The 15,341-nt window shown below is 38.2% G+C and overlaps 1 protein-coding gene across 2 annotated transcripts in view; it reads left to right on the top strand.

Moving 5' to 3' along the window:
• The window catches only part of LOC122864017 (cadherin-22-like), a 164,341-nt gene that overhangs the window by 42,937 nt on the left and 106,063 nt on the right, over positions 1-15,341 (top strand). The window contains exons 2-3 of one of the 2 annotated variants that reach the window (XM_044171021.1): positions 949-1,072; positions 2,065-2,179. The gene's annotated coding sequence lies outside the window, so the exon portion shown is untranslated. The remainder of the gene's footprint in view (positions 1-948; positions 1,073-2,064; positions 2,180-15,341) is intronic. The other variant, XM_044171013.1, reaches the window with a different exon arrangement.

Genomic DNA, 15,341 nt, shown 5'->3' with positions numbered 1-15,341 from the left:
GGAAATTAATGTAATTGTAATATCTGAAAATATCAGTTTACCAAGTGTGGTTGTCATCTATTCGGTACAATTTGTTGAATTCTTGTGGGTGGCATATGTCCCTAACTGTGTCACATCTGCAACATAGACTGCACAGACCAAAGAATGGGTGTTCATAGAGGTCTGTGTTTGCATTTCAGTCAGCCAAACATCTACCCAGTTCAAATGACCTCGATTCCAGTCAGTCGAGAGAGATTGTAAATAATGTTCCACTGAATTAAGAAGCCTAAATCCTGGAGCTTCATCTTGCTGACAGAGTCTGTGGCTTGTAATCTGGACACACAGTTACAGAGCAACTGGGTTTCAGGAGATAGCTTTTGTAATGCCATCAGCAGGACAAAGTTTGTGTGATTAGACTCAAGTTTGACTGTAATTAACATAGTTAAATGATTGCGCAGCAATCTCCAGAGACCCCTGCATGTTACACTCAAGGTAAGGGAGGAGGAGGAGGGCAGTGGGGGAGGAGGTGGTTTGGAGATGTAAAGCAGGTAATTAAATGAAGATTGTAGGCTATTGAATGATTTCCTGGGCAGTACCTCTTCTTCTTCCTCCCTCCTCTCCATCCCTCTTCCAACCCTCGCTCTCTAGCCTTGCACCTGAGATGAAGATGACAGTTAATGATGGTGTTTTTTTAAAACCACTTTAGCTCCTGCCCTATAGCTCACTCTCGCTCTCTCCAGACAGACTGAGGTTATTTTTTCGCCTCTTCTTTCATCCTTTACTGAGATAGGTCCACACCATTTTTTCTCTATGTTCCATTAGCAAATTGCCTCCCCCTCTTTCTCTCCTCCTTGTTTCCACCTTCCCACCTGCCCCCTAACCCTCCCATTAGAAATCTAACTGGGGAATTTATTAGTTTTAACTGGGAAAAACAATGAAGTTCACTCCAGGGTCTGTTTTATTTTTCAGAAGTTGGAGAGGAGCCATAGAGCTCGAGAGAGACTAATGTTGGATGGCAAAGTAAAGACAACCTGAAGGACCTGAGAGCCATCATTCGCACAGAGTGGCAGCAAGGTCATCTGGCTAAGGGATGGTGAGTCTGTTATTTGCATATGCCGTGGGCTACGAGGTAATAAGGTCAGCTTAGCTTCTCCATTTTAATCATTTTAAAAAGTGTAGACAACCATAAACTGACCAGCAGACTGTTTGATTTGTTTAGCTATTATCTACTTTCATGCATGCGTTGGCCTAGATAAAATAATTCTACACATATTTTGGAGAATAAAAAGAGAAAAACACAAGCTGTATAATTTTTTTGTCAAGCTGTTCGATTAATGTTGATCACAGCCATAAAACTTAGTAGTATTACATACAGTAATTGGTTGACAGGCCATAAAATTACAGGTCTGAATTGAGAAATTTAGGCCTAATAAAGAAAATAATTCCTCTGTAAAGCACAGAAGAGGTAGTATTAACACTGTAGGCAAGTCTGAGTAGCAAATAATCACAACAAAATCTCTTGCTGAATAAATACATTAATGTGATCCATTATTACTAATCAGTTACATTCATGTTTATATTCATATTTGTATGCACAACACAACAGCTGCATTACATTTGGGGTAATCAACCCTTGATTACCATAATAAAATAAGTCAGTTAGTTAAAGCTGAGTCGATTAAATAGAGAGAGAGATAAGGGGAGAGACAGTGTTTCCAATCCATGTGTGATTCACTCAATATTCTGTCTCATTTGTGTTTCACTACAGAATGCGTATTCCCAATGCTCTGGATAAGTCCACATCCAAAAACTGTTGAGTCAGTCAGCTTAGAGCCCTCACAGACCGCTCCTTGTCTTAATATGTCTAGTCCTGTGTCAGGTCTTTGGATATCAGGGTTAATATCTAACTGAAGGATCCAATCTTCAAGATTATGTGTGTTTGATTTTGTTTACAGCATCTGCCATCAGATGTAATTGAATGTACTGCATGGTATAATCTGATACATCATGGGGTGATGTTTTGCTACTGCTGTCGTTTTGTGTGTGTGTGTGTGTGTGTGTGTGTGTGTGTGTGTGTGTGTGCAGTGTTCCATAGCCCATAGATGCCCTGTAGGAATCCAAAATTGCCTGTAGATGTCCTGCAAGAATTATGACCTTATGGTGAACCATGCTCTCTGAGCTAAAGTCTTAACTCATTAAGGTAATATCCTCTGCATTTGATTATGGTGTTGAAGGATGCTCCACATCCTAATGAAAGCACTTTCTGTATGTACTTATCGGTGTATCCAAAATAGGTGACTACATTGACAAAATTGTTGTTTTCCCAGAGACCTGATTTTCAAACAGAGCTCTTCATTCTACGTGCACTTCTTAATGAGTATTGTTCTTTTACAAAAATATGTCTGTTTAACTTCAGTATATGTTTCAATATGTTGATGTCATGTTTTATGTTTGATTCAGGCATTTTGATGTATTAATAGGTTATCCCTGTGAACATTTAACACCACAGTCCTCATTTACCACAACCTGAAGCATTTGATACTTACACTTGACATGCACATTAACATTTTAGTCTTATGCTGCCATGCAGAGTGATGAGGGAGCAGGTACAGTAGGGTTCAGTGTCAGGCTCAAGAACACTTCGACAGGGCACAAGGCTGCTGCTGAGACACATCGGCACTTGAGGTGATTAAATCCTCCCTGTTACATCCAGGTGTATCTAACTGGCTGGTGTACAATGATACAGTAGTAGCAACTGCTCATATCTTTTTTAACTGTATCTGAACTACAAATACAATTTCTACAATAGAAAAAAAAATAAGTAAGGAGTTTTATATCCTCTTCATATCTGTTAAATAAGTTGTGATTTTACGGGGAGTTACATGCTGGTATCTTCCTGAAGTCTTGTCGTCACAATTAGGATGCCAGGCGATATGGTTTTATACACATTAAACAAATTAGATATAATGTGTTAATTAGTGAACTTTAGAGGTGCCGGTAGGACAGAGCCAGGGTAGCTGTTTCCGTCTGCTTCAAGTCTTTATGCTAAGCTAGGCTAACATCGCCTTCCTGTAGTGTCAATAAGTGTATTTCCCAAAATGTTGAAGTATTTAAAAAATTTACATTTTATCTATTACCTTATTATGCATGCATATCGTACCAAAACTGTCTGAACCATTAATACCTACCGGTGACATGAAATGTTATAGGAGGAAAATACATTTCATGTGTTTATACAAGGTTCAGCAGCAGCATTTGTCATCATGAAAATAACAGCCACAGTAGACTTCAAAGCTGTATCCTGAGAAATACAAAAAGAGGATGTTACATGTGATTTTTATTTTTTTCACAGTGTTCTGTGGTTCAAAGAAGTAGACTAGTGAAAAGTGTGTCACTGGTACCAAGCCAGAATAAGGTATTACTAGCTTTAAATCCTTCAGCACTGATCAAAACAAGACTTAATGCACACAGAGAGAAACTGGTACATTCAGCAACACACAACCCTTCACACACACAAACACACACAGACAAACTCATGCTTTTATGAGAATAACTTGAACAATAACACCAACAACAGTGACCTCTGTGGTCTGGTTCACAGGCCAGATAACAGTCAGCAGTAGATCATACCATCTGGCCAGGGATGCTGTTGTCCTACGGTAGTCACTCTCTTTTATCACACTGTCTTACTCTATATTTATTTTTGTCCATTTTTAACAACTGCAGCATTATCAATAATGCGTCAACAAACAAGGTCAAACCATTGTTATTTTGTTCCAACTCTAGTGGTCTTACAGATACATTTGTTATACTTGAGTTGCAGTGTTCTTGTGTACAATGATTCAGCCCTTGGACTACTATAAAATTATGTGTCATTTTGCATTCTACATTTTTATTTTAATTAATCGTACTGTTACCACTGATCAATAAGTTCATATTTAAATTTTGTCCTTAGGAACAGTTTTGCTTTGGGGCACTGGAATCATGGGAGATGGGAAATGCTCTTTAGAGTATGTTGCTCCAGCCCCAGAGATTTAACAACTAAAGATTTGGATTAACTTCTTCAAATGAAAATATGATGATGTTAAGTCCGCAAGTCTGAGTTGGAGGGTTTTTTGAGGATTTTCCAAATCTCAAATTTTCACAGTTTAGTTTAGTAAAATTTGAAATGTGAAAGCTTTAAAAACGTGTAATTATTTACTGTGTGTGAATGTGTCCACCTATATTGGTTTCTCCCATCAGTGTGTTTATACATACACCAGGTATGCTGTATCTGTAACTGTGTGTGTATGAGATTGTGTTAGACTTTCTGAGTTCATTTGATCATGCTTGTGTACTCACATGCCTCCATATGTCTCATAATCCAGGAGATTGGCACACATCATAGCACTGAGAGCTGGGGAATTCAGAGCCGTTCTGCCACATTCATCAGTCTAAAGAAACAGACAGAGAACTTATGTGGCTGTGTTTAGCATATTACACAAAATAAAGAAAGATTTTGACTGTGCGCAAGGAACGACTGCCTCACTGAACGAGGAATCCGCTGTGAAGAAGATTCAAAGGGGCAATTTTACACCAGCTTATGAGCAAGGGAGTGAATAGAGGGATGCACACAGCCTAGAGACCGCCAGATGTTACACAAGGGAATCTACAGCAAGACTGACCAAGGGTGGAATGATTCTAAATTGGCTCTGAAAAATTGGGTCCTCACATACAAACAGATAAAGGAAATATTTAGGGAACAGAGTGTTTTATGAAAAATGGTTGTCAGTTTAATTTAGCGTCTTTTTCATTACCTCTGCCAAGGAGGTTATATTATCAACTCTATTTGTCTGCCTGTTGTTAGTTTGCACGATATCTCAGAAACTAGACAACAGATTTCAATAACATTTGGTGGGAAGTCCAGCCATGGACCAAGGAAGGATTAGGTTTTGGTGTGGATCCCAATTCAGGTTTTTTAAAGGATTTCTTAACATTAAAGCATTTTTCCATCAACTACTGCACGTACTTTGAGAAAAAAAATAACTGGTTCATGCATCCTGTTCACATCACTATTTAAATGCATGTTCAAGATATTCCTATTATTAAAATAATAACACATAAAGAGGATTGTGGAGACTTGGCAGAGGTACAGTATATGCTCTCTGTGCACTTTCTAGTTTTGCAACATAATTACAGAGTACTGTTGAATCAGTGGTGACACACTACCATGCTTTATACAATGTAATATGACATTAAATATGTTCAATTCAGAACCACATACAGTATACATTGCTATTATTGTACATTAGAGTATCTTTATTTATGGGCTTGAAGGCTTAAAGCTAGGGTAGGTAACAGTGGAGAAACTAGCATGGGACAGCTAGATTTTAAAAATATCCAACTGAAAGAATCTCACCCTCTCCCTTCAGATCTCCCTCCAAAGCCATTCCCCTAAAACACATTTTCATGCACAATGAGTGCACGGGGAGAGTGCACACAGGTAGGCAGGCAGGTAGGTAGGTAAACATGAAGGTAGAAGAATCATTTTATTCAGGCCGAATGAAATGATTGGATGGGCTTATTATAGGCCTGCAACAGCCACAGATTTTATACATTTTTTTCGGAGCCCATTGATTGTTGTCAGGAACAAAAATGCTTCTGAAATACATCACTTACTCTAGCTTTAAGGCTTAAAGGTCCTGTGTATAGAATTTAGTGGCATCTAGTGGTGAAATTGCAGTTCACTGCTCACCTGACCCTCCCCTTCCAGGCGTGTAGGAGAAACAAAGTGGCCGTGAAACTCGCGAACGGCCCTCTCTAGAACCAGTGTTTGGTTTGTCCGTTCTGGGCTACTGTAGAAACATGGTGGTGCAACATGGCGACCTCCGTTGAAAGGGATCGGCTCCCTATGTAGATAAAAATGAAATATGAAAACATACTTACATACTTAAATATTATATTCAAGTTCTCCCAATAGCTCCTCCTAAATGTTACACACTGGACGTTTAAGGCTTGAAAAAAAACTTAGTTATAGTTAACATAGCACAAAATTTGATCAGGGGTGGACCTTCACATTGTCATCACATACAATATTAATATATAAGTATTTGTTTATTCAAGTCTCTTGAGGTAGGGTGTTTGTTTTTTCAATAGAGAACTGGCTAGGTCGGCAGCATAGAGTGGTTCAAGATGAATAAACAAGTACCACATACAGCACAAGAAACTATATAGTATGAAGGTCACAAAGGGAAACAGCGGGTTGGTATAAGCAGCCTAAAAGCATGTACAGGTAAATACCTTGTGTCATATGTCCTTTATAAGGCTACCTGGCCATCCCTTTTGCTGTCAGTACCTAGCAAATCCCCCTGGGAACAATGTCATCGTGAGGTTGAAATTAAACAAAAATAAAGTTAGAAAGAAATAGCCACAAAGCAGAACTGTAGAAGTAACATAATTACCTCTGACGATTTTAATGGTCAAACTTTTTTCTAGCTACAATGGTGCAAAAAACTAGATGAATTTATACTGTAATTCAAAGATTCAGATGGGGTAATCCTATAAACACAATAAAAACACACCCCAGTATGAGACTGCTGTTTGTTCAAACCCTGTTATCCATCTCCAGAGACCCCTGGATTCCATAGCAGATGGGAGAGGTGAGAGGCAACAGTATAGTGCACACTGATCATTACATTGGGCAAACTCTGTGTGTTTGTCTGTGTGTATCCTTGAGATTGAAGCAACCACTAGTCTAATCATTCAGTGTGTTAGCTATGGCAGGTGGCTGGCAGTCAGGCGTGCTCCATGTTAAATACAGCTCCTGTTGCCTCTATTGATCTTTTATCGTTTAAGAACTAGGAGACAGGTCTTTTGTTTTCGCATCTGTAAACACTGATGGTGGTTGTAGGCTGTGGAGTTGATGTAGACATTGATTGTGACTGATTACAGGGCGGTGTATATATGGTTACTGCATAAAGATGTGAAGAAGTTGACCTTCAAAATACTGCTACATTTCTTCTTCAACCATAAATATAGTAACAGTAACGATAAGTCTTTTTCAGGCAAATGCTAGATCCAAACTGTTGACCCTTCAACAAGAGCTTATGTAAATCAAGCAGCCATTCTTCCTAGCTTGTTTTACAGTACATGTTGTGTCCTCTGAATTACTGTATTGTAATTACATGCATCTATGAGATAAACAGCCAAGCTAGGGCCACTCCCGTGATTCTTGCATTCAAACTAATAAGTTCCCATAAGTCCTTTCTCTCTGTTTCAAAAGCTTTCCTCACATTATGTGAGCTCTCAGTCCCTCTTTGACTTCCTTCTCTATCTTGCACCAGCTGAAAAAAGAAAAAAAAAAAGAAAACCCACAGACATGAAACCGGAATGGAAATTCTGCCAGGCACTGCCACCTCCTCAGATGCAATAGTGAACTAAGCAAGGGGATCTTTGAGGAAGCAAAGGGACTTTTAATGAACAGGCCCTTTATTGATCTGTGGACAAAACAGTCGTTAATTATGTGCGGGTGGGCATTTAATTGAGGAAGTGAAACAAGGTCCCTGCTTGCTAAGCTAATGCATGGTCACGAATGAGGAGAATTTGATTGAGTCCTGTGCCACTGGGGTAAAGGATGAGACACAATGGTCACTCAGCCAGTGCCTCTGGATCTTCCTTTCTCCCTCTCACACTTGTGTCTTTTTTCTTCTCTGTATCTCTCTGCTGCTCTCTTTCTTTGTCTTTTAGTAAGTGACACTTGCTGTGTTATTCTGCTCTCCCTTTGTTTCCAAATTAGGCGGGAATGTCCTCCATCTCCTCATTTTCTTCAACTCTGTGCTCTTTTGTCATCTGTTCAGCCCAGACTTCCTCACACATCTTTGATTTTCTGACTTGAATAAATGGCAGCAGTGAGGAGAGTCTAAAGCAATAGAGAATCTGGAAGAGAAGTATATTGACTCAATATGCTGTGTATGTGTGTTTATGTATTATAGCACCCATATTCCTGTGGTTTGTGCAATCTAGTGTATCTCTTTGATTTGTAGTTGTCAGTCATCATCAGGCAGCCAACTGTCTTAGGCTCTGCTCAGTGAGTCTTATTATGTGCAAGCACAACTCTCCATCTCTGCTGACTGTCTGTTATATTGTCTCTGTGAACCTTCTGAAGCTGATGGTTATTTAATAGGTTCTCTGTAGTTATTTTAGTCAATGATTCTAACTGCTGGATCATTTTTTATGGTTATTACATTCTCTTCCAAGAGTTGAGAAATAAAGCCAAGGAGATGAGAAAAATAAAGATAAAACAAAAAATTGCTAATGACAAATTGGATAAATGAGAATAAGAATGAAGATATGACTTTAACATATAAAATATTTTAAGATACATGATAAATTCATAATAAATGAATAATTACACTCATTTATGACCTGTTATTTGAGAAAAACACAACACAGCATATGTGTGGAATTTTGAAATGATATCCTATTAAATGAAGACACACACTTACACAAATCTGAACACCGTACACATGGGGCCATTTGGGTCACATGTGTGGGGCAATCAGATGAGGCTTAAGTCATGAGTCCCAGTGTGGTGTATACCGTAACAACAATAAAACCTCTGTCACTCACACCACACACTTCTGATGACATGAGATGAATGGTGGTGTTTGACTGAAGAACTACACAAGGTGTAATCCCTACAGGGGATGAGTTGTGTTGCTTGAGCCTGAGTGTATAAGCTCAGCGGGAGTTAGATTCTTATTAAAAGAGGCTTATTTATCTCTACACCTCCTAAAGAATCAAGGCAGGCGTCTTCAAGTCTTTGGGCTGTCAGCAATTACCATACCTATCCAGTAGCTTTTACAACGCCTGTTCTGTGTCATGAGAAAGATGTGCCGAGCTATTACTCAAGCTGCTGGCACTTTTCACAAGGTGTAAGTGCTGAATGCGCTCTCAAAATGGATTTATGTAAAGGGATCAGTTTCTGTGCATGGAAAAAAAAACGCATCCATTTTAGAAGTTAAAAATATAGCTTTGCCATCTTTGCCTGTCTGGAGAAAAAGGAATAGTAGCTTGTAGTTGCAAGTTGTTGAAACCTCTTGTGTTGGGGAACTGCAGCTATGCTTTGCGTTTGTCAACACTAAGTTTAGAAACTGTTATATTAAACAACAAAGAAGCATTTGTCTTCAATGATACTGATCAGTTACATGTAACACAGATTTGTAGAAAAAATAATAATTTTGTTGTCATTTAATTTCATTCTTTTCAATCCTTGTTTTAACCATTAATTAATCATCCCAGTTCATTAGGACACATGTGAAAGAAGAAAGAAAATTACAATAAGAAAATTTACTCCAAACACAAGCACATAAAACACTGTAGTTTAACAATAGATGATCAGGAACAGAATGAATACTTCTGAATACTAAGATGACATAATGAATTTAATTTTACATCTCTGATGCCATGTTCACATCATATGGAAGCTACCATAATTAACAGTTTCTAACGTAAATACTGGGCATGTCAATATTCAAATTCCAATTATATCATACTAAATAATACACCCATGTCTAAAGAGTAAATAAACATACCGTAGATGCTTTGGCTTACATCAGCTCAGTCCAACTAAACCCTAATTTAAGGTAATTTTGTAAATTAAAACTAACTCTACTTATCATTCAACCTGAGCTCAATGGTAGATAACTTCATTCATTCATTCAGTGTGAACACTGGTCATCTCTTCCATGATGGCTTGAGCAATTGCAAGAGAATATTTCCACTGCATCTCTTCCCTCTCATATGACGATAACATTGGATAAGCATCCAAAACAGTGATATCATTCATTCTCAAATGAAAACTTCTGCTCCATGCTGAGGGTGATTGTAGGAGGCGTCATTAATAACTCAAGTCATACTGGTAGGAGTATTTTTAGTACTAGTTCAAATTTCAGTGCAATTCCCGGGAGTGATAGTGGAATGCTTGATAAATATGAGCACTGATCCTATATGATGAAACACAAAGCAACTCCTTGAGCTCAGGATATCCAGTGTAAATTTAGGATATAAAAAGATAAATACATTTATTAGCCTTAGTTGAGATATGCCTCTTAAATAATGCAAACAGTCCTCCAAATGTTCACCTAGCGTCAGGGTCTGGTTGTAGAAAATTCCTCTGCTGATAGTATTGTGTGACCAGCCATAATATCCCACTGCTGCGTGGAAGGCTATTACTGTCACAGTAACCCAACAGGGTGTCATTATATGGCTAGCAGCTGCGACTGTTTGTTTTTTATGTTAACTCAGCCTCACAGCTGTGTATGTGTCTGTTTATGGGCATGAAGAGGAACGTGTACATGCTTACGTGTGTGCGCAGGCTGGCATATATGTGTGTTTATCATGCATCTGCTTGTGTAGCATGTATCGAGTGTGCCTGTGTGTGTGCACGCTTGTGCGTAATTCACAATGCTCTTTTCTCCCAGGGTCTGTATCCTCCCATTGCTCTATGATAAATGTGTGGTACTGTGGTGCATGTGTGGCCTTAAAATGACACAGTCGGCTGGCCCCTGCGGGAGCACTACATAATGTTTTCAGACACATCATTACCGGTATGGATCTATCGATTGTTTGTTGGTGTGTTTTTTTTTTTCTTTCTTTCTTTGTGCTGTTCTTTTCTTTTCAATTAGCTGCACTTTCACACAAATTAAACACACATGACACATGCTGAATTATTTGCCCGGCTGAAGTACAGTTTGAGGCATTGTCATTTGGGACTGTCCTCAGCAGAAAAACGATAGCACTGATCATTCAAATGCTTAAAATGACCTGTGTTTATGTTTTTCTAATAAGCAACCTTTTGTAGATGAAAAATAATTGTTCTCTCCACAAAAAAAGTCTGCACTGATTGTTCATTCAAATGAAATATGTTCAGTAGCAATGGTGGTATACTAGCATGACATTGTTATCCTGCTGAAAAAGTCTTGGGAACAAGGTTAGGGTGAATGAATGGACATACAAAGTGGCCGACTTCGACAACAGAGACTGAGGTTTGCATTCTGTCTCTGACAAACAAACTATGTTGATCTCTTTTAAACATAAAGGCATGTTTGCCTAAACTTGATAATACCTTAACCATAGCAACAGCAGATCAGAAAATGCTCATATGATTCCTTTTGGCACAGGCTGATAAATGACCTACTGTATTTTGTCATTTAGACATAATGAACTTTAAGTAATTTACATTAGAGTGTGGCTTCAGACCTCATTTCTTATATCTACACTATTGCTGTTCACTCTCTGTCACATTGTAAGTTATACTTAAGTTTTGTAAATTTGATAAAATATCTTTGATTTATCATTATAAGCACAATAACTTTATATGAGTTGGTCTACAAATGTTGTATACTTGTGCACTTAATAGACATATAATAGCTGTGTTAAGCAAAACCCATGAAACAGCCAGAAGGAGGTGAAATTACATTCTTTAAGCTATGTTACAGTGACTTTTTGTCTCATTTCGTCAGTAAAGAGATTAACTAGGCTATAGGTGAACATGAAGCATGAAGTGAGGACAAATATTAGTCACATTATTGGTGTGTAATGGGTTTTGCCTGAACAATCATCAATTATGTTTCCTTATAATCAACATTAATTGATCACAAGAATTATGTATGCTTTACATCTTCAATGTAACATGAATGTATATATGTATGTACTGTATGTATGTATGTACGTGAGACGTGTGTGAGTGATTTACCCATATCCATGCACTTACTGTACTTGTCTGTCTGTCAATCATCACTAGGTAGAGCAAGGACTGTGTATTTGTGCTCAATGTGAGGTCAGCTGCAGCCAGTTACTCACAGCCTTGGATAGGAAAGTCAACCCACACACTCTACTAACATTTTGACTCAACACCTTCAATCATTATATTTTTCTCAAGACTGCAGGTGTCTCAATTCTTTAGCAAAGCGTTCAGAATCTACAAGTCCTTTTCTTCTCCTTATATTAAATGATAGTATTTCATTAAAAGTTATCGGCTGTGCAATGTGGGCTGAAGGTTGTATGTGTTGCATCTTTGTGAATTGATACTTTCTCATTTGAATAAGAATACAGGACTAATTTCTCTTTAACGTAAAACCAATCTGCCTTCACTTATCAATGCAGTTACACCCTCCCTCCCAAAAAAGAGATTTTCAATTTCCAGCAGCGATCTCTACTAACAACCCTGGCCTACCAGGATATATAAGGCCATTACCATTCATGGGAACAACAAGAAACAGGGCAGAGCAGATGTCCCATAAGACTAACAGCAAATGCATGGTCTTGTCTCCTTGTGTTAAATCAACATCATGCTTTGTTTAAAAATAATTTTTCTTGAAGCTTTGCTCCCACTGTTTGTATCTTTGCTGTCTATGAAATGTGTTTTCTCTGAAGGAGGATCAGACAAGCCCTAATGCTTCGTTTTGGCAAGGCGGCACGGCAAACTTAGAGGACACTGATTGCTTCTGTCCTCCACTCTAATGGTCTTGTTAATTCTCCAATGAAGCTGATTGCCACATTCAGATGTGCGGAGGGGGTTAGAGAGGAAAACTGTTAGCGTACAGTCACGAGGTCCTGCGGCAGCCTGCCATTAATTCAGCTACTGAGTTGTTTCACCTCTTGTCTTTCCCTCCTGCTCTCTCACTCTCTTCCTCTCACCCTCTCTCTCTCCCTTTTCTGTCCCTCAACTGCTTCACATAACGCTCTAGGAATTAAATTAGAGCTTGCGAAATCTTCAGACATGCTTATTACCGGGCTGGCATTGTTGTAATGTGTCTGACCTTGACCTGTTAAGGATTAATCCAAGCAGACAGGGCTGAGCAGGCGCCCCAGCTGATTCCCATGCAGAGCACAGACACCAGTTGTGTTTACCAATCTGAGATAGAAGAGGAGAACAAACAAGTACCAGCTCCTCACTCAGAGAGAGCAGTTCGGACTGGACTCACTGTGTCACGTCAGACGGCAGGAGGGGAGAGATGTGACAATGAATATATATATGTATGTGTGTGTTTATGGATGCACAAACTCATGCTCTCAATGTTTGTATAGTCAGCATAACCGCATCAGTGTGTATTTGAATATTCAGTGCCTTTATTTTATTTAAAGGTTAAAACTGAAAGAACAAAAAGTAATTTACATCCCAGCCAACATGTCCATGCTGGCCACACTTTAGGTTAGTGAGGGGCTGGCATTTGGGTTCAATTTGGGCAAACCATATGAGCTACATGTATGTCTGCCAGTGTGGTTTGCTAATGGGGCCAAAGTGAGCAACTATCATTACGGCTTACATGGGTCATTTGGGTTTTGACTGGGAGTTTAGATGAGTTTTAGATGAATTTCACTCTTTCTTATTTGGAACCAAACATAATTTTATAAGTTTTATCCTTATTCAAGCAAAGGAAATTTTGGCAACTCCTATCATTGATTTGCTCAATGCACTTCTGGGACTGTTCTCACTTACCGCATGAATGTAATAAGAAATTTTGTTGATTGGCATCAATTGAGCAAATGGAATGTATTCTTTATCCTTTAACTTCCACCTTTGTTTCTGCCGTACTGTACTGTAATATAGTGAACAGTTTCTTCACTTTTGCTTCTCATGTCAGGATACAAGATCTAGTGCTTTCCCATGAAAGTTAAAAGCGCAGTTTCTATCTTCTTTTTCACAGCAGAGCTAGACATATATAAAATACATTAAGGCATGTCAAGGTGAATTATTTTCAATAGTCTCTATTGATTACCATGCTATAGGAACACAACATGTGGTACTTTTGTTTTCTTGCCGCACAAACCACTTATTTAAGTCGGCACACAGGGGCACATGCTGTTTTCTGTACAGAATTTAAATGCAGTGGTTGTGGCAATTGTTTTGGAGCCACACATTCTGTTTATAAAAAGAATATATGATATGAAAAATATGATTCCACAGTGAGTGAGGTCTGGGTGTCTCTTGTTATTGGTATCTGTTTCTTCTATAGCACTAAAACAACATGTAGAGTGGATTAAATGGCAAGGTAACACTTTTCCAAAAGAAGATCATATACTCTGCTTCTATATAGGTCATTAGTTCTCAAAATCCTCTACTCTCAACGGTGCTAATCAGTTGCCTAAATTAGTAATCCTGTTGGCAGTGAGGGCAGAGATTCTCTGAGTTTGGCTTCTGCAACACTTCTGAGGAGCCTGCAGAAATGTTGTCTTGCCGGTTTAGCTAGCTCCAGCGTCTTCAAATGTAGAAATAGCTGAATGAGTTCTGAGATTATTTTTGTTTGTTTTGTTGTCATTGAGCCATAATTGAACAACTCTTTTACAATATGTTTTTTTCATTTGACATTCTATTAGTGCATGTATATGGTATTGATACTGAAATAATGGCGTCACTAAACATAACTAGCCATGGAACAAATTAATAAATAGGTAAATAAGATTAAATAAAAAATTAAAAAACAAACAACAACGTTCTTTACTTCACCATCTTAAACTGAGATACATGAGATTGATGTAATAACGACTCAATGCAACTTTAATGCAATTTAATATAATATTATTTTGTGAAGCTTATATGATTTTTTTAGACTACATGAAGAGGTGTTGATTCAACTATAATAACTGTGAGGACATGTTTGTTTATGAGGGTGAAATAAACTACTAGCAACACCTTACAAAATAATGTAAAAACACTGGCATTGGATTAAATTTGATTACATTTTCTGTACGGGTCACAGGTGCTTTAGTATTTGTGTGATCAGATGGCACTTACAGTATCAACATGAGGAAGTCCATAACAGCTTAACAACAGAAAAAGAAATTAACAGCTAATTGTTAAAATGTATTTTCAGTTGTTATATTTCATGTAATTGTGTATGTGACTTTTAATTGTATACACATTTTCTTAAAGTTTTAACAGAATAGATCTATGTTATCTTAAGTTGCTGTATATACATATTTAACATGAAAATATTTTGCTGTAATTAGTATAGAATATTCCTTGCATTTCCAGCACACTGAGTCTTATCTTTACCACAGAAATATGGAAAATGAAAAGGAATGTTGTTTCCATAGCAGCCAGCAAACATGAGTCCCTGACCCCTCATTTGGACTCTCACTTAGCCCTGTAGCCCCTATTAGCCCTGAAAGACTCTTTCTCTTCTCTATATCTCTTATTATTCTCTGCCCTTTAATGTCTAATTTTTTCTCCATTTCGTCCTGTAACTGCAGTGACTTATCCTCCTTGTCTCACTGTTTCTCAGGTATTTCTTGACCACATTTCTGTGTCCCCATGTCTCTGTCTCACTCTCCCTCCCTTCCTCTCTCATTGTCTTTGTCTCTGTTCTTCTTTTCTCCCT

Source organism: Siniperca chuatsi, linkage group LG2 (assembly GCF_020085105.1).
Source record: "Siniperca chuatsi isolate FFG_IHB_CAS linkage group LG2, ASM2008510v1, whole genome shotgun sequence".
NCBI classification, from domain to species: domain Eukaryota; kingdom Metazoa; phylum Chordata; class Actinopteri; order Centrarchiformes; family Sinipercidae; genus Siniperca; species Siniperca chuatsi.
The sequence above is the reverse complement of the archived record's forward strand: the minus strand, read 5'-3'. Positions and strand labels throughout refer to the sequence as shown.